We start from the raw sequence: 20175 nt of genomic DNA, 5'->3' as shown, positions 1-20175 counted from the left end.
AATTATAGAACAATATCTTTTTTTTTATCATTAATATCACACGCAAGCAAAATTTTGCTGAAGATCAAACAAAATCGGCTGCCGCAGTATATTGACAGGGAACTGCCAGAAATTCAGGCCAGTTTCAGAAGAGGATGTGGATCCAGGGATATCATTGCCAATGTCAGATGGATCCTGGCTGAAAGCAGAGAATACCAGAAGGTGTTTACCTGTGTTTTATTGCCTATGCAAAGGCTTTCGACTGTGTGGATCATAACAAATTATGGATAACATTGCGAAGAATGGGAATTCCAGAACACTTAATTGTGCTCATGAGGAAACTTTACATAGATCAAGAGGCAGTTGTTTGGACTGACTGGTTTAACATCAGGAGAGGTGTGCATAAGGGTTGTATTCTTTCACTATACCTATTCAATCTGTATGCTGAGCAAATAATACGAGGAGCTGGGCTACATGAAGAACAGGGCATCAGGGCTGGAGAAAGATTCATTAACAACCTGCGTTATGCAGATGATACAACCTTGCTTGCTGAAAGTGAAAAGGACTTGAAGCACTTACTAATAAAGATCAAAGAACAGAACCTTCAGTATGGGCTGCACCTCACCATGAAGAAAACAAAAATCCTCACAACTGGACCAATAAGGAACATCCTGATAGACACAGAAAAGACTGAAGTTGTCAGGGATTTCATTTTACTTGGATCCACAATCAACAGCCATGGAAGCAGCAGTCAAGAAATCAAAAGACGCATTGTACTGGGTAAATCTCTGCAAAGGACCTCTTTAAAGTGTTGAAGACCAATGATGTCACCTTGAAGACTAAGGTATGCCTGACCCAAGCCATGGTATTTTCAATCACATCATATGCATGTGAAAGCTGGACAATGAATAAGGAAGACCGAAGGAGAACTGACACGTTTGAATTGCGGTGCTGGTGAATAATATTGAATATACCATGGACTGCCAAAAGAACGAACAAATCTGCCTTAGAAGAAGTACAACCAGAATGCTCATTAGAAGCAAGGATGGTGAGACTGCGTTTTACATACTTTGGACACGTTGTCAGGAGGGATCAGTTTCTGGAGAAGGACATCATGGTTGGCAAAGTACAGGGTCAGCAGAAAAGAGGAAGACCCTCAACGAGGTGGATTGACACAGTGGCTGCAACAATGAGCTCAAGCATAACAACGATTATAAGGATGGCTCAGGACCGGGCAGTGTTTCATTCTGTTGTACATAGGGTCGCTATGAGTCGGAACCGACTCAATGGCACCTAACAACAACAAACATCCTTCCAGTATTCTCTGCTTTCGGCCAGGATCCATGTGACATCAGCAATGATATCCCTGGTTCTATGTCCTCATCTGAAACTGGCCTGAATTGCTGGTAGTTCCCTGTAGATACACTGCTGCAGCCACTTCTGAATGATCTTCAGCAAAATTTTACTTGCATGTGATATTAATGACTTTGTTTGATAATTTCTGCATTCGATTGGATCACCTTTCTTGAGAACAGACATAAATATGGATCTCTTCCAGTCAGTTGGCCAGGAAGCTGTCTTCCATATTTCTTGGCATAGATGAGTAAGCACTGCCAGCACTGCATATGTTTGTTGAAACATCTCAAATGATATTCCATCAGTTCCTGGAGCCTTGTTTTTCACCAATGCCTTCAGTGCAGCTTGGGCTTCTTCCTTCAGTACCACTGGTTCCTGATCATATGCTACCTCTTTAAATGGTCAGTGTTCAACCATTTCAAGAGGTAGCATATGATCAGGAACCAATGATACTGAAGAAGTCCAAGCTGCACTGAAGATGTATCTGTAGGGATATGTATATACATGTATGTGTGTGATGCATATGTATTCAGATACATAATAAAGCACATAGGGAGCACAGTTATGGACACTTCCTAGACATAACCAAACAGCTCATGGAATTGGTTTAGTGGGCTTGAAGACTTAGGACCATAATCTCAGAGGACAACTCGGTGAATTGGCATAACATAGTTCATAAAGTTTATGTTATACATCCTAGTTTGGTAAGTAGTGTCTGGGGTCTTAAAAGCTTGTGTGTGGCCATCTAAGATACCACTATTGGTCTCTACTCATCTGGGCAAAAGAGAAACAAGGAAACTGAAGACTCAAAAAAGGAACTAATCTACAGGACCAAGAGCCCACATGAGTCACGACTCATCTGTCCTGAGACCGGAAGAACTAGATGGTTCCCCGCTACCAGTAACAGCCATTCTTACCAGGGTCACAATAGATGGACCTGGATAGAATGGGAGAAAAATGTAGAATAAAACTCAAATTCTTTAAAAAAGCCAGAATTACTGGACTGGCAGAGACTAGAGGAACCCCCAAGACCTCACCCTGAGATACCTTTTAAACTTTGTACTGAAATCATACTCGAAGGTCACCTTTCAGCTAAATAACAAATGGGCTAGTAAAATAAATAGTGTCACCCATGAGGATGGTGCCTATTTAAAAAATCATCTATATGACACCAAATGGTCAACATTTACCCTAAAGCAAAGATGAGAAGGGGCAGGGAGGGGCAGGGAAGCTAGATTAATGGAAACAGAACAGTCAGAATGGAAATGAAAACCTTAACACATTATGAAAAATGTAACCAATGTCACTGAACACTATGTACAGGAATTGTTAAATGGGAACCTAATTTGTTGTGTAAACTTTCTTCAAAAACAAAATAAAGTCATTTAAAGCATGATAAAAATTAAAAAAAATAAAAAACAATAAAATATTATAAAAAAGATACATCAGTCACTGAAAACCCAATGGTGCACAATTCTCATGACACATTGGAATCGACTCTATGGCAAATGTTTTTTTAATCCATTTAATATATTAAGAAAATGTTCTCAAGAATAAATTTAGTCCAAAAATAATCCTGAATTTCTGTTTTATTATGCTTATTTTCTTCAGCCTTATTCTAATAGGCTACCCTCACTCTGGATCATGCATGTATTAAAAGGCCAAGACAAGAAAAAAAAATTTTTTTTAACTAAATTCCAAGCCTAAGCATGCTAGATTCAGGGTCATCTAAAGAGAAAAAAGGTGCTAATTTTTAAAGATAATTACTAAGCTCTTACCAGTTGTGCAACATTATGATTTTTCTTCTATATAAAAGAAATAGTACTGAAGAGATGGAAATCCAAATTGCCTGAAGATATAATCCTAAATTAAGGTCCTATGCATATTAAATTCAATGCAAGTCATAATTACACATATTAATCACATCCTATTTACTACGGGAAAAAGAAATGTGCATATTAATACACATCCTTGAGGAAAATTTCCTTAGTAATACTCTCTCACACTAAACACATTAATTCATAAACCACACATAAAACTCTACCATTCAGTTAGATTCCTAAACACCTAATTATTTTACAAGCCAACACTGCTTTGTTTTTAACCACATCCTGATTGTTTTAGAAACAAAACAAACCATGACATCTGACCACTACTTTTCTTTTCTATCTTCTTTCTTCAGTAATCCAGTGGTTCTCAAACTTTGTTCCATACTGTAATCTCCAGGAAAGCTTGAACAAGTCCCTGGGTGGCTCAAATGGTTTGCTCTCAACTACTAACCAAAGGTTGGTGGTTTGAACCCACTTAGCAACACCACAAAAGAAAGGCCTGGCCATAAAGATTAATCACTGAAAACCCTATGAAGCACAGTTCTACAAAAGGGGTCGCCATGATTTGGAATTGACTGGGCAGCAACAGGTTTGCTTTATTTGGAGAGCCAGACTGCACTCCAGGACCAACTAAACCAGAGTTTCTGAGGGTAGGACCCAGGTAATAGTAGCTTGTAAAGCTCCCCAGGTAATTCCAATGTGCCCTCAGGCCGGGTACAGTTGAGCAGCTCCAGGTCTTCACTATGAATAGTGTGTTTTATCAGCACACTACTATGAGAGCTAATGAGAAATATGGAGTCTCAGGCCCCACCCCAGACCTACTAAATCAGAAACTGCATTTTATCAAGATCTCCAGGTGATTGGTGCACATATTAAAGTTTGAGAAACACTGCGTACCCACTTGGGCAAATGACTTAACCTTTTTAAGCTTCAGTTACCTCATTATAAAATGCTAGCAATGATATCTTTCCTTGTGGGCTTACAAGGAGTCCTGGTGGCACAGTGATTAAAGCACTCAGCTGTTAATGGCTGACAGATCAAACCCACCAACACTTGGAGGGAGAAAGATGTGGCAGACTACTTCTGTAAAGATTTACAACCTTGGAAACCCTACAGGGCAGTTCTACTCTGTCCTATAGGGTCGCTATGAGTAGGAACTGATTTAACAGCAGAGGGTTAGGTTTTTGTTTTTTTGTGTGGGCTCACCATGAGGACTAAATGAAATAATATACACTTAACATTTAGGATGGGTCTGCACACACGGCAGGCGCTAAATAGATAATACTCTTATTATTATTAGAGTCCACACTATGTGCTCTTCTTCACATCCATTACATTTACCAATCTTGCTGTTAGGTCCCAAATGGCTCATTATATGACTCTACAAGCTATACAACTCAAACGTGCAAATAAATCCTAGTCTATCCCCCTTCTCCCTCCAAATCAGTAAGCCTTCTTGTAGAGTCCAAGGGTTGTTTCCTCTAGACCTTCAAGTTCTGGATGTTCTGCTGCCCTGCAGAGAGAAGCCCACAGGAACTACCTGCAGAGGTCGACAGTGCTAAAATGTACTTTTTTAGTTCCTCCTCCACACACATGCCCCGCTCTGCCATAACCCTTCCTCCCACCCCTGGAGTCCTAAAACTCTTTGCTACATCTGAACAATACTTTTTGTTCTCTATGCAAGATTTGCACTGTCAAAAGTCCTACAGTAGGGACTTCTAGCTGCTGCAGAACTATAAAGTACATTAACCTTTTCAAATTGAAGAGAAAGATATTCAAATGGCATCAGGCTACATTATTTAAGGGTTGCACATATTTGACATGGTTCTCATTTTTTCTCTTACTTTGGGGTACACGTTTGAATATATTATAGAGAATCAAATGTTATTTATTGAATGAGTGAAGAGAAATTGCTCTATCTGCCTGTCTTAGTTATCTAGTGCGCTGTAACAGAAATACCACAGTGGATGATTTTAACAAACAGAAATTTATTTTCTCACAGTTTAGAGAATTAGAAGCCCAAATTCAGGGTGCCGGCTCTAGGAGAAGGCTCTCTCTGTTGGCTCTGGAGGAAGGTCCTTGTCTCTTTAGCTTCTGCTTCCTAGTTCCTTGGAGATTTCCTTGTGTCTTGGCATTTCTCTTCCCCCATCTCTGCTTCTAGCTTGTGTTTAATCTCTTTTATATCTCAAAAGAGACTGACTCAAGATATAACCTACATTAATCCTGCCTCATTAACATAACAAAGACAACCCATTCCCAAATGGGATTATAACCACAGGCATAGAAGGTTAGGATTCGCAACACATTATTTTCGAGGACACGAATCCATAACACTAATTTAATAATGCTTAAAAATGAAATATGTTTTACTATATCAGGGCAAACGAAGCTTTACATTAAAAAAAAAAAACTTGCTTTCTACTTTATACAACTTTTTAACACTCTCCTTCCATTATTTTAGCAATCGATAATGTTTATGGTAAATCTGCTCTGTCCTGGCACTGTAATACACATTTTTCGTATTTCATTTGTTTAATGAGTAAAACCACCTTATAAGATAGGTACCATTATTATAAAAAAAAAACTAGTGCCAAAGGGGACTGAAATTTAGAAGCCTGCCCATTAGTCAGGGTAGAGCAGGGCTGTGAATCCAGGGAATTCAGGTATCTCATCCCCTACAGGAATCTGTAACCACTGCACTACAAAGTCTCCTTCTTAAGTTGTTTTTATGTTGCTGGCCTCTTCACACTTTCCTCCATGTAGTGCAGCACCTCTATTCTTCTTCAGGAATGAAAAGTTAAAGCTAAACCAGAAATTTTAAACAAAGGGAAATCCTAAAAGCAAACACCATTCAATCTCTGCAAATTATGCTTAAACCCATTGTCCTCAAGTCAATTCCGACTCACAGCTACCCTATAGGACAGAATAGAACAGCCCCATGGGGTTTTCAAGGAGTGGCTGGTGGATCTGAACTGTTGACATTTTGGTTAGCAGCTGAGTTCTTAACCACTGTACCACCACAGCTCTTCCAAATTTTCCTCTAGACACTTTTTTAAACCAGTCTTCCAAGTGACACGCTTAGCAATAAAGGAATTGCTGAAGGGAATGATGTTAAAAATTTTATATTCCAAATAACCCTGAATAAATTTCTGAGCTTTTGTAAACATTAGTGAACACTCAGATACAAAATCAAGCACCATCAGAAGCCATTACAGGTTCACTAAGAGTGCTTCATTGACTTATCCTCATTTTCTAGTTCCTAGACCAGAAGAGGAAACCCTTGTAGCACAGTGGTTAAGAGCTATGGCTGCTAACCAAAAAGGTCAGCAGTTCGAATCCACCAGGTGTTCCCTGGAAACCATATGGGGCAGTTCTACTCTGTCCTATAGGGTTGCTATGAGTCGGAATCTACTCGATGGCAACGGGTTTGGTTTGGTTTGGTTTAGACCAGAAGAATAAAGAAAGCCTTAGATAACACGCAGGAATTAAGCTTTTGTGAAGTGGGCAGGACACTGAAAGGTCCCTGTGAACACAACACCAAAATCTGAGTTCAGTGACAGTGGTTAGGTGGCTTCAAAATTGGCTGATCAAACAGAGTTGGAGTATTGATACTGGCTTCAAGACTTACTATAAAGCTACAGTGATCAAGACAGTGTGATAATGATGAGGAAATATGACAAGTAGTAGACAAAGGGTCAAGATAATGTAATGGACAAAGGATAGTTTTTTAAACAAATGGTGCTGGAACAATTAGACATCCACGTGCAAAAAAAAAAGGATTTAGATACTGACCTTACATTTTTCACAAAAAATGAACTCAAAATGGATCACAGACCTAAATCTAAGACTCAAAATTACACATCTTCTTGAAGATAACAAAGGAGAAAATTGGGGTGACCTTGGGTTTGGTGATGACTTTTTAGACACAAGACAAAAAGCATGATCATAAAAGAAAAAATTGGATTTCATTAAAAACTTCTGCTCTGAGAAAGACACTGTTAAGAGAATAAAAACACAAGCCACGAATTGGTAGAAAATATTTATAAAACATACCTGATAAAGGACTTGTATCCAAAATATATAGAGAACTCATAAAACTCAAAAATAAGAAAACAACCTTATTAAAAAATGAGCAAAAGATCTGAATAGACACTTCACCAAAGAAGCTATACAAACAGCAAAAAGCATATGAAAAGATGTTCAACATATTTCATTAAGAAATTGAAAATTAAAACAAAAAGATACCACTACACACCTATTGTTGTTGTTAGGTGCTGTTGAAGAGGTTCCAACTCATAGTGACCCTATGTACAAAAGAACAAAACGCTGCCTGGTCCTGTACCATCCTCACAATTGCTGTCATGCTTGAGCCCATATGCACCTACTAGAATGGCTAAAAATCAAAACACTGACAACACAAAATGCTGGTGAAGTAGCTGGTACAGCTACTTTAGAAGACAGACTGGAAGTTTCTGACAAAGCCAAATATAGGCTTACTAAATGATCCAGCAATTACGATCTTAGGTATTTATCCAAAATGAGATGAAAACATTAAGTCCGTAAAAAACCTGCACATGAATGTTTACAGCAGCTTTATTCATAACAGCCAAAAATTGGAATCAACTAAGATGTTTTTCAACAGATGAATGGAAAAACAATCAATGGAGTGTTATTGAACAATGTAAAGAAATAAGCTATCAAGCTATGTAAAGACATGGAAGAACTTTAAAGCCATACTGGTAAGTGAAAGAAGGCAGTCTGAAAAAGCTACATATTATATGATTCCAACTATATGACATTCTGGAAAAGAGAAAACTATAAACAGCAAAAAGATCAGTGATTCCAGGGGCTCAGGAAGGGATAAACAGGTGAAGCACTGGCATTTTTTAAGGCAATGAAACTATTATACCTAACACTGTAATGGTGAACACAAGATAATATGCATTTGCCAAAACCCATAGGACTATACATCACAAAGAGTAAACCCTAATATAAACTATGGACATCAGTTAATAATAATATTTCAATATTGGTTTATCAATTGTATCAAATATTTTATACTAATATAAAACGTTAGTATGAGGAGAAACTGGGGAAGAGAGAAAGGGGGTATATGGGAAGTCTGTAATTTCTGCTTAATTTTTCTGTTAACCTAAAACTGCTCTGAAAATAAAGTCTATTAAAAAAAACTGGCTGATCAATCATACCCAGTGTATTTTTCATGCAGTCATTTGCTTAACACACATTTCTTGGGCTTGTGATGGATTCTGAGAATACAGTGTTCACCAAACAGTCACAGGCCTACCCTCACGTCTGTGTTTTAAAGTTAATTAGAACATCTTTCATCAACCTGGGAGAAAACCTCTAGGGTTGAATCACAGGCATATCTTTAGTTTTTTCCTGTTTAATATTTCTTATTAAAGATAAGAGTCCTGGTGGTGCAGTGGTTAAGTGTTTGGCGGCTAATCAAAAGGTTGAAGGTTCAAACCCACCAGCTTCTCTGAGGGAGAAAGATGTAGCAGTAGGCTTCCATAAAGATTTACAGCCTTGGAAACTATGGGGCAGTTCTACTCTGTCTATAAGGTTACTGTAAGTCGGAATCAACTCAGCGGCAATGGGTAATAAAGATAAATACACACTTATTCAATTTTGTAGACAAGAAAAGCAGGGAAAACAACAAATTCATTAGGAGATACAATTATGATCCAAAAAGTTTTCAACAGGTTAGAATATGGCTAAAACAAGATAAAATCTGACAGAATGAACTTATTGTCCTGTATCAGGCATCAAAAAACCAACTGCACAAGAGCACGACTGTTCTTGCTGTCACTGTTGTTAGGTGCCTTCAGGTCAATTTCAACTCACAGCAACTTCATGTGACAGAGCAGAACTGCCCCATAGGGTTTTCTAGGCTATAATCTTTATGGAGTAGATTGCCAGGTCTTTTTCCTACAGAGCTGCAGGGTGCGTTTGAACCACCAACCTTTCGGTTAGTAACTGAGTGCTTAACTGTCTGTGCCACCAGGGCTCCTTAGAGCAGGATCTCACAAAAAAAATGAAACCCATTGCCATCAAGCTGATTCCAACTCAGCAATCCGGTAGGACAGTGGAGAACTGCCCCCATAGGGTTTCCAAGGCTGTGAATCCTTTACGAAAGTAGACCATCACATCTTTCTCCCATGGAGTGGCTGGTGGGTTCAAACCACTGATCCTTCAGTTAGCAGACGAGCACTTTAACCACTGTGCCACCACAGCTCCCTTAGAGCAGGATCAGGGACCATTTAGAAAGACCTATGGTTTTAGTTGAGTATGAGTTCAAGATGAGGAAGGGTGGGGATACAAAGGAGTAACTGGGCAATCAGGAGGTATAGATTCTCTCATCCCAACAGCTCAGGGATCTTAAGCAAGACACTGGATTTGGGGAGTTAGTTTTTTCTTATCAAAATAGTAAGGGGTTGGGCCAGGAGAGCTCTCCAATCCCATTTAGCTCCATCATCACAGACCAGTTCGGTTCTGCTCACTGCTGCATACCAGCTCCTAGCACAGTGCCTGGCACACAGAAAGCAAGCCCTAAGTACTTGCTGAATGACAAAATGACAATGCTAATGGAAATTCTACAAGTTAATGCTATAACGTGCTCCTTCTCACACATACGCCCTACAAAAACCCTAATACACTCTTGGGTTCAAAAAACAGAAAAAATGTCTGGGCAAAAGAGTTCATAATCCCATATCCACATGTGTTCCATTTTAAAAGGGTCATTGATAACATGGATTTAAATCAGAGGAGGGTGACCCACTTCAAGAAGTTTTACCATCTCCCCCAAGGACTGGCGGAAAGAGCTAGAGAAATAAACTGTGGAAAATAAAGCCATGATAAACACTTTCAAACATTCTGAACACTTTGTGTTAGCCAGAAGGCAAATGGGAACCCAAAAATAAAAATTAGTGGGAGAGTTTGATATTGATTACTAGAACGGGCTGTTCCTTATCAATGGAAAGCCCCAAGCTACTGTCATAAATGTTGTGCAATTTAATTTCTTATTGAGTTCTAAGTTATTCTAGTTAACTTCTAGGGATCCTCCCAACTCCAAGATTCCATGACTTTGTTATTTATGAAATTAAACATTTAATATATAGAAAAGGTTTAATTTTTCCATAAATTTTAAAATTGTTCAATTTTTAAGAACAAATCTAAAGACTCACTGAGTTTAAAAAACGAAACCCACATCAAGCACAACTAAGGCTGTTATACAGTTTTATATAAACCAAACTCACTGCCGTCGAGTCAATCCGACTCATAGCGACCCTACAGCACATAGTAGGACTGCCCCATAGCGTTTCCAAGGAGCACTGGTGGCTTCAAACTGCTGACCTTTTAGTTAGCAGCCAAACTCTTAACCACTGCATCACCATGGCTCCTTTTTGTACACCCAGAAAAAAGAAAAAACACACACAATGAGTATAAATACATAATACCACGTTACCATCTCCAAATTTTGCCCTTGAGTCCCCTGCTGACTCCGTAAGTACCACCTCCAGGAGTATTCTAAGATGTATGAGTGAATTTCTTTCATTCAAGTCTTATTAAAATGGAAGCCTCTTGCCTCAGTGTACTGAAGGGGAAGACTTCTGGGTTCTTAAACACATACTTAAATAAAACATACTATATATTGTTTGAGAGTCCCTGGGTGGTGCAAACCATTAAATACTCGGGTGCTAATTAAAAGGTTGGAAGTTTAAGTACTCCCAGAAGCACCCTGGAAGAAAGGCCTGGCAATCTACTTCCAAAAAACTCAGCCATTGAAAATCCTATGGAGCACAGTTTTAATCTGACATACATGTAGTTACCATGAATTGGAATCAACTCAATGACTACTAGTTACTTACTGTTTGCAAACAAAATAGTTTCTTGGGGGAAAAAATTGTTATACATAGGAATCTTTCACAGACTTCTTGGGCTGTAACATATAGGGTTTTGGGATGAGAAAAATGAAGAGCAAAAAAAAAAAAAGGAAGAAACAGCAGCATGACTGGAGAAAGAATATTCAGCTGCCATTTTCTTTTTTGCTTCTGTCATATGTACACATGAACCCAACCAAAACATTCTTAGTACTTTGCAATATACTGCAATTTTAAGGTTTTTTTTTTTTTTTTTTAATATATACAAGAGAAAGAGGACTTTTAGACTTAAGTCTAAAGCATTTCTGGGACAATTTACAAAGCACATTTCACAACATCATAAAATGGGTATTACCATCATTTTTCAAAGACCTGCTCAAAATTTCTAGCCTGGAATCCAAACTCAGGCCTTTTATTCCAAATGTTCTGTTCCTCTTACCAGAATACAACACACATGAGAGAGCTCAGCCTCCTGAGACCAGAGCACAGTACCCATGGGAGAGCTCAGCCTCAACACAATCCACAGCTTCCTGAGATAAGAACACAGTGCCCAAGGGAGAGCTCAGCCTCAGACCCAATCCATAGCCTCCTAAGACCACTGCACAGTGCTCATGGAAGAGCTCAGTCTCAGACCCAATCCCACAGACTCCTGAAACCACAGCACAGTGCCCATGGGAGAGCTCAGCCTAAGATCCAATCCCATAGCCTCCTGAGACCAGAGCACAGTGCCTATGGGTAAACTCAGCTTCCTGAGACCAGAATACAGTGCCCATGAGAGAGCTCAGCCTCAATCCTATCCACAGCCTCCTGAAACCAAAATACAGTGCCCATGGGACAGCTCAGCCTCAACCCAATCCACAGTCTCCTGAGACCAAAACACAGTGCATGGGAGAGCTCAGCCTCAGATACAATCCCAGTCTCCTGAGAATCCTAGGCAGGGAGCAAAGTGGAATTAACTGGACATATCTCTGCATTCAGAAACCCTGGTGGCGTAGTGCTTAAGTGCTACGGCTGCTAACCAAAGGATCGGCAGTTTGAATCCGCCAGGCGCTCCTTGGGAACTCTGTGGGGCAGTTCTACTCTGTCCTGTAGGGTCGCTATAAGTCAGAATCGACTTGACGGCACTGGGTTTGGTTTTTTTTATTTGTATCTCTGCATTCCGGGTTAGAAGTCTCAGAGAGCGCCATGTGAGGGAGCAGCCTGTGGGAAAAGCAACAGGATGGACAGGTCTGGGAAGCTGGGAAAACTAGAGCTGAGCAAAGTTCACACAATTCAGGCAGAACAGCAGCAAGGTTGACCAGAAAGCTGTGCTTTCTGACTGTTTCTTTACTAACAACTTCATCCACTGCAGGAAGGGGACGGTGGAAGCTGCTCCAGTTAACATTTCTTTCGCATTGTTACCGTAGATTAGGAATATTACAGATCTTTATCATCCTTATCTGTTGACCTAAGTCATCGATATCTTTCTCTTTAGTTATGTAAGGGTATTTCATTCACTCATTGGATAAGTTGAACCTTTGTTAGAGGCTGGGGCTGCAGCGGTGAAGAAGACCAACAAGCCCTGCCTTCAAGGAGCTGACGCTCAACGTAAGGCATACAGAAGGGTTCACAGCTCCAAGTACATCACAAGTACAGCGCACTTGGAGAAGATGGAAAGAGACCTCCCAGCTCAAATTAGTGGTTGGAATCCACGGCAGAGAGCTCTCAGGAAGTGATGATGCCTGGTAAAAGTTCAAATGAGAGAATTTTTATCAGTCTAGAAAAGGGAACTCTTTAATACTAAGACATGAGTCAATGACAATTTTTCTTAGATCTGAAACTGGTAACTCCAGCCTTAAAAACAGTTTGCTACCAAAACAGTAGTCAAATATAGTTTCAGATAAGAGGCATAAGGTGATTTGACCCTTTTTTTTGTCATGGTTTACACTCGACTACTGACCCAAAGTTTGGTGGTTCGAACCCACCCAGCACAGTGGAAGGCCGGCAATCTGCTCCCATAAAGATTACTGTGTTTCTCTAACAGGAGCCTTCTAGTTTGTTTGCCAACTGTGCCCTCCTCCAGACAGGTCTTTTCATAAGTGCTGCTATGCCAATTTTTTTTAAATGTTGCATAAAAAAATTAGCAGAGTGCTGACGAAAATACTCCGCGGGGGAGGGCACGGATGGCAAACATACCTAAAAGGCGTGCATTATTTGCATAAAAATACGGTACAACCAAGAAAACCCTATGGAGCAGTTCTATGCTGTAACACATGGGGCTGTCATGAGTCAGAACTGACTTGATGGCAAGGACTTTAGTTTTTTTTTGGTTTTAGTGCTGGTAACATGGTACCTACCTGAAATAGCTCCTAGAGGGTAGGCAGGGCTATTAAATATTAACTAGGCTGTGGATACCATAGGCTGACAACAAAAGATCTTAGCTTACTGATTAGATACCCATGTTCAGGGTCAGATGCACATGGGATGGGAAACATTGATAATCTACTCCAGCTTTCTGGTTTTTATTCATTAATTTCTCAGTTTCTAGGAACACAGGCTATCTCCTTAGCCAAAATTTCCATCCTGCAGCTTCTTGGCTTCTAGAGCTCGTCTGTGGCTTCATCTCCACGTCACCTAGAGTCGCTCTCCCCATCACCATGCTTCTAGCTAATGCCCTTCCCTCCCCTCCCCTCTAATTCATGATGTGTCAAAAGCCGTGGTGCCAAATGCAAATCAAAATTTACAGTATGTAATTTTTATTGAAATAAAACTATTGTTCATAAAAAATGTTTGCTAAAGAGTCTGCTGCTCAGTGCACAGTAAGGACTGAATGCATTTGTTATACAAGGTCATTTAAGAGAATCCTGTTTGACCGCAAACATGTGTGACCTCAAACAAGGCTGGACTGTGTGGTTTCGAGAAGGAGCAGGCCACAAGATAGGCAGTGATAATAATATCTGTTAGAGCTGCCTCAGAAAGCATATTTGGCCCGGGTTATATAATCGTGAAAGGGATACAGACATTTCTTAAAGTGAGGTTCTACCTATACAGTCGGCAGAATAGAGTGGGAGGGAGGTTAGGCAGAGAGAGAAGGCAAATCATACAAAGGATAAAGAACAGATAAGAAAATATCCACTGGAGCATTTTCTTAGGGTAATGAGAATTGAGTCTGGACCTGAAACTGAATATGACCACCACATTAAGTATATACTGCTATGAAATTTTCCTAAAGTACCAAGGTATTATAATAATAATTCAATTTATAAAAATAAACTTATTATCCAGAATGGTTTAATAAAGTTTAATTCTTGCACCTCCTCAAAACCTTTGTGGAAAGAAATATACTAGACAAAATTTTTAACTAAGCAGATAACACTTAAATCTTATAACGGATACTACTGTATGAATTTTTAACCAATTAGGATAATTTTAAAATAACAAATAAATAATAAGATGAATTTACCTGTAAAATTTCAGATGAGATTAAAGCACAGACTGAATTTTTTGTTGTTGTTTTCTGTATTCCATGCTTTTATTAAACACTCAGGTTTGCTGTGAACTACTGTACAGAAGAACAGAAAGAGAATATCTGAGTTATAATGTAAAACAAAAAAAAAATTAAAATTCAAGGTTCTATACCTAGCAAGCAAGAGCAAGTTATTTTATCAAAACTTTTCATATTTGGAAAGCCTTGATCCTCTCTTCTCCTTCCTTGTCCTCAACTCACCTCACCTATCTCATATGGAATTATATGTGGCCACTGAGAGCTGCAGTTACCCTACGGTCATTCATTTAAATGAACTTTCTAGCCCACGAGAAAAAAAAAATCATCAACTCTTCTCTCTTAGGTTTAAATAGCTTGCTTCTCCAGACTGATATAAGTTTAAGAATTTGCACTTTTATCAGGCATCAATACATTCTGAGAGAGCAAACTCAGCTGCCTGCATCTGTCTAAGCCGCCTGGGGGAAGCTAAAACACAACCTCGTTCACAGTTGAAGACTGCAAATTCAAACCTTCCTTGCCACCGAAAACAACCAAAAAAAAAAAAAGGGGGTTTGGTAATTTGTTCCTTGGTAGTAGCTCTTTCTGACAAGGCACTCACCTAAATGCTAGCACTCTGTGCAAAATAAACACAGGAAACAAAACCATCTCTGGCTGCTAACCTCCCTCTCATTACAGCGTTGAGGAGCGGAAGGAACACAGATTGGAATGATCACCCGTGCTTGCTGTTGGCATCATTCCTTACTGCTTGGAAAAGTAAGACTCCATTGTACCTTTAATATTTATTTTAAAATGCACTGTATGCTCGTTAAGATCTTACAAATCATGTACCCCTAACTTCTCTGGGTTTCCCCCTCTCTCTGCCCGATTCGCCCACTCCATAGAGAACACTCCCACAATTCGGTTCCCAGGCCCATCTTCCCTGGTGCCTCGGGAATGCATTCGCCCCAGGCCTGGTGGTGGTCCACCAACACCGAAACACCGTCCTCTCCCCCACCACCGCGACAAACGCGCCCCCCGGACCGCTCCCCTGGTTTGGTGGAGGCCAGAACGGCGCCAGGGAACTGAGAGGCAGGGACTACCCCCACGAGCAGGGCGGGCGCCGTGGTCCCCGAAGCTGCGGCCTGGGCCCACCACGCGCCTCGGGGCTCCTCGGCGTAGCCCACGGTCCCCGGCCCTTTCCCCTGCGCTCACCGGAGCCAGGCAACTGCTGGTCGCCGAGGCCAGAGCCCAGGGCGCGGCGGCTGCCAGCACAACCCCAGCCGCGCTCCAGAAAGGGCCGAAGGAGTGGGCGGTGCCTCCCCTCCACAGCCCGCCGCCCCGGCCTCGGCGTCCCGGAGGAGGACGCGAGCTTGGAGAGGCAGATTCCGGGCTGATCCGCCCTACAGCCCCGGATCTTGGCGGCCTTCAGGCCCGCCCCAACGCCCCCACCTCACACTCACCTACCGCGCCGCGGACTGTACTCCTGCCTGCGCGCACACGCAGCCTCCCCGCAGCCGCACGCACGGCCGGGCGCGCGCAGACCTCGCTTGCTCGCCCGCCTGCCGGCACGGCCCTGCACCCCCAGCGAGCGCGGCCCCGCATGGATAGCCTTATGCTTGCTTGTCTTCGCGCGCCATTTCGATCGGCAACACCTTGCAAACCAAGCACAGTAATGTTGTCCTACCCATTTCACAGTTAAGGCTGGAAGAGGTTAGGCAGCTTTCTGGAGGTTGGTAGCAAACCTGGGCTAAAATTTCTGTTTAGAAACGCGTCCCCCCTTTGTCCGCTGGCCACGTTTCGAAGCTGCGTAATTTGCACTACCCCGAGTCAGTCCTGAGGGAATTTACTTGTTGAAATCCACACAGGGCTAGTAATAGGAAACCGCGCTCCCTTGGAAGGGGAATGAAGGACGAGACATGTCGGGTTACAATCGTCTGGTGCGTTAACGGGAGTTCCAGGGAGTCTTGTACTCTTGGGGAAGTCCCCTCAAAACTCTAGTCTGGAAAGTTCAAAGGTCTGTCGCCTTCCCCTGCTCCCCGTCGTCACCATCCAGAGCTCCTTCGGAGGGATGGAGTGGCCTTTAGACATGGTCTTTGGGTGCAGATAGTTGAATTAATCAGAAATAGTACTTCTCTCTTGGTGCCCCTGGAATAGTGCTATCTGAAAACAGTTCCCATTATGGCCAGTTATCTGCGAAAATGTGAACAGTTGAAATAATAGTTCAAAGAACACCCGTATACATTCTTCCAAGATTCAGTGTTATTTGCCATAATTGCCTTCTCTCTCTCCTAAATACATATCTCCTGCATATCCTAAGAATAGACATTTTTCTACACAACCACAAAACTCTTATCACACAAAAGAAATAAAGTAATAACTTAATATCACTTAGCATCTAGCCCATATTCAAATTTCCCTAATTGTTAAAAAAAAAAGTCTCACATATTGGTTTTGTAGGAAGATGATGCAATCAGGATTCATGCATTGCATTTGTTATGTCTATTGTCTCTCTTAATGAATAGTCCTTTTTTGAAGAGTCTAGGCAAGTTATCTGGTAGAGTGTTCCACATTCAGGATTTGTCCAGTTTTGTTTGTTTTTTCTCCTGGTGTCATTTAACTTTTCCTCTAGCTCCTGCTTTTCTTGTAAACTGGAAGGAAGGTTTAGAGGCTTGATTAGATGGCAAGAATCTTTCATATGATGTTGTGCTCTTCATGGTATTTTCCATCAGGAAACACGTAATATTAAGCTGATAACATTAGGTTGTCCCAGAATTAATGATCAGTAGGTTAAGGCCGTGTTCTCCAGGCTTCTCTATTAAAAAAGTCCATTGTTTCTTTTTGTGGTTAACTGTAACTATGGGGGTGATACTTTGGAACACTTTAGAGGTAAAAGTCTTAGATCCCCTCAAGGAAGACACAACCTACACAAGACCAGTGTACAAATGGATAAACAGTGACTCTCCCACAAGATGCCACTCAAGGTCAAGTGTCCCCAAAGGATAAAGTATGGGCTAATATGGCAGTCCTTGGGTATATGGCACAGTGGTTAAGTACTTGGCTGCTAACCCAAAGGTCAGTGGTTGGAACCCACCAGCTGCTCCTCGGAGAAAGGTATGACAGACAGTCTGCTTCTGTAAAAATTACAGCCTTGGAAACCCTATGGGGCAGTTCTACTCTGTCCTATAGTGTTGCTATGAGTCAGAATTAACTCAACAGCAATGGGAATGGATGAGTATGGAAATCAGTCTATGAAAGCATTTCATCAGGGACAGAGCAGCATACAAGGTAGACGAGGACCCCGCAAGATTTATATTCCTAGAGGGAGATAAAAAAGTTGGCAAGATAATTTCTGATGGTAGTAAGCATTATAAAGGGGTAGGAGGATGTGGTAGGGAGTGACATTGTAAACAGACCAGTGTTACTGTCTCTGAGGGATGATTGACATCTTTTTAAAAAATCACTATCAGTTTTGATCAGTTGTCCCTTCTACTCCACTGGGTGGCTGTAAGCTTTCGGTGTAAGGTATTAAGATAGCAGTTGTGAGTCTTGAAAGGCAAATCCATCACCCAGATATGTGGCATAATCACCTGGATCATTCTGGCACCTTCCACTTCAGATGCACCTAGGGATAGATGCTTCATAGCATGTGGTGAATTGAGCACTAAAACCCTATCTCTGTGGAGTTTGGGCCACTTTCCAGTTCCTGTGGGTAATTCTGGTAAAAGCAGAGATGCTTTATACAGGGTTTTGTGGGGTTCATTTTAAGAAGATTTGACAAAAGGCAGGAGTTTACTATATTTAGGTGGGCATACCTGGTCTAAGCTCCCAGATCCTTTCTAATAACAGAAATAAATGGAGAATGTGTAATACTATGTGTAATCTCTGCCTGTTGTCATCTGGTCTCTGACTTATAGATCATAAATATCTACGGGCATGAGCTCATTCATTTAAGCTCATAAGTGCTGCTGAAGAGCCATATCCAGCATATACAGTTTACTCTGTATAACAGTGACCACAAGACAACTCTTGATGGCATCATCAATTCCACAGTGTTTTAAACAAACAGCCTATATTCTTACACCTCAGAAAATGGAAAGTTTTCAGGAAGTCATTCCAAGTTAGTGGATCTTATTGATGGTTTTCGTTTGCATCAGCAAATTAATTTCTACTCTTGCCCCTGCCAGTTGGCTTGAATTTCATCGGAGCCATCATTCTTATAGACCAGGTCATAAGCTTCAAGCAGAAGCTAGCCTCCGAAGCTATGTAGCATCATTTTGCCACATTCTATTAGTCAAAAGCAAGATTCATTCAAGATTCCAGGGGAGGGAACGAAGCAAAAGTGTGATCACTAGGTGAGGCTCATGGTGGTGGTAGCGGTGGGGGAGCATCTTTGGAAAGGAGCTACCACACCCTCTAGGCCAAATGCAAACTCAACGTATGTAGTATTGATCATACTGGTCCTTTGCTCAAAAGCAGTTGGATCTGGATCGTATAGTTAATCACTACCCAATCCTAGCCACAACCTCTGTCTTAGCTAGTGCTGCTATAACACAAATACCACAAGTTGGTGGCTTTAAAGAATGGCAGTTTATTTTCTCATAGTTCTAGGTGCTAAAAGTCCAAATCAGGGTCTTGGCTTCCTCAATTCCTTTTATTGTATGTAGCCCCTTGCATTCCTTGGTTCTTGGTGATCCTCACATGGCATCTGTCTTCCCCAGTATGTTCTGGAATCTGTGTTTCATCTCCTCTTTTTATAACTCAGAAATAATTAGGTTTAGGACACACCCTACACTGGTATGGCCTCATTAGCATAACAAAGAAACCCCTATTTCCAAACAGGATTACATCCTCAGGAATAAGGATTAAGATTCCAACATATAGTTTAAGGGCCACAATTCAATCTATGACAATAACCGATGCCCAATTTTGACTGACACATTTTATATCAAGACTATAAACATTGTCCACCATTTTCTCTTCTTTTTTTTTTTAAAACAGATTCCTTTATTCAACTATTTCTTCCTTTATTAAAGGCTTTTTTCTGCAAAACGGAAAAGAATAAGGGATCAAAATGAATGTGCAACAAAGTTATGTTTAGATAGTACCAGTCTAAGTTCAGGACTTGGTCAGCACTGTATAAATATCCAAATCTAAATTGTGGCCGTGATTCTTTTCCTGGGTCCAGCCCTGGCGGGTAGCTCTGTCCTTTGCAGAGGGTAAAGTGATTGCTGCCCTGCTGATACCTTTACCACAGCCGTACTTCACCGTGGCTGACAGTTTACCTCACTAAGTAAAAGAAGTCAGGCAGGTTCCATTGCAAATAGATTAACATAGAAAAAAAAAAACAACAACAACAACTGCTACCTGGTGTCAGGTTAGTTGTGACTCACAGCTATCTTATGAATAACAAAAGGAAATGTTGCCCAGTCCAGTGCCATCCTCACAATAGTAGGTATGTTTGAGCCCATTGTTATAGCCACTATGACAGTCCATCTCTTTGAGGGTCTTCCTCTTTTTTGCTGGCCCTTTACCAAGTGTGATTGGTTGATGTTATATGTCAACTTGGCTAGGTCATGATTCTCAGTAGTTTGGCAGATATTATGTAATTATTCTCCATTTTGTGATCTGATGTGAGCAGCAATCAGGT

The 20175-nt window shown here is 41.0% G+C and overlaps 1 protein-coding gene across 7 annotated transcripts in view; it reads right to left on the bottom strand.

Annotated features, from left to right (window-relative positions):
• B3GALNT1 (beta-1,3-N-acetylgalactosaminyltransferase 1 (globoside blood group)) overlaps window positions 1–16355 on the bottom strand; it is a 48526-nt gene extending 32171 nt beyond the window's left edge. For 5 of the 7 annotated variants that reach the window (XM_049867582.1, XM_049867578.1, XM_049867579.1 and 2 more), the window contains exons 1-2: window positions 15741–15831; window positions 14508–14606 (exon numbers count right to left, since the gene is read on the bottom strand). The gene's annotated coding sequence lies outside the window, so the exon portion shown is untranslated. Of the gene's footprint in view, window positions 1–14507; window positions 14607–15740; window positions 15832–15988; window positions 16079–16212 lie in introns of those variants that run through there. The other 2 variants (XM_049867583.1, XM_049867581.1) reach the window with 2 other exon arrangements.
• Window positions 16356–20175: the final 3820 nt, after the last annotated feature.

Source organism: Elephas maximus, chromosome 23 (assembly GCF_024166365.1).
Source record: "Elephas maximus indicus isolate mEleMax1 chromosome 23, mEleMax1 primary haplotype, whole genome shotgun sequence".
NCBI classification, from domain to species: Eukaryota; Metazoa; Chordata; class Mammalia; order Proboscidea; family Elephantidae; genus Elephas; species Elephas maximus.
This window is presented reverse-complemented; position numbering and strand designations above follow the sequence as displayed.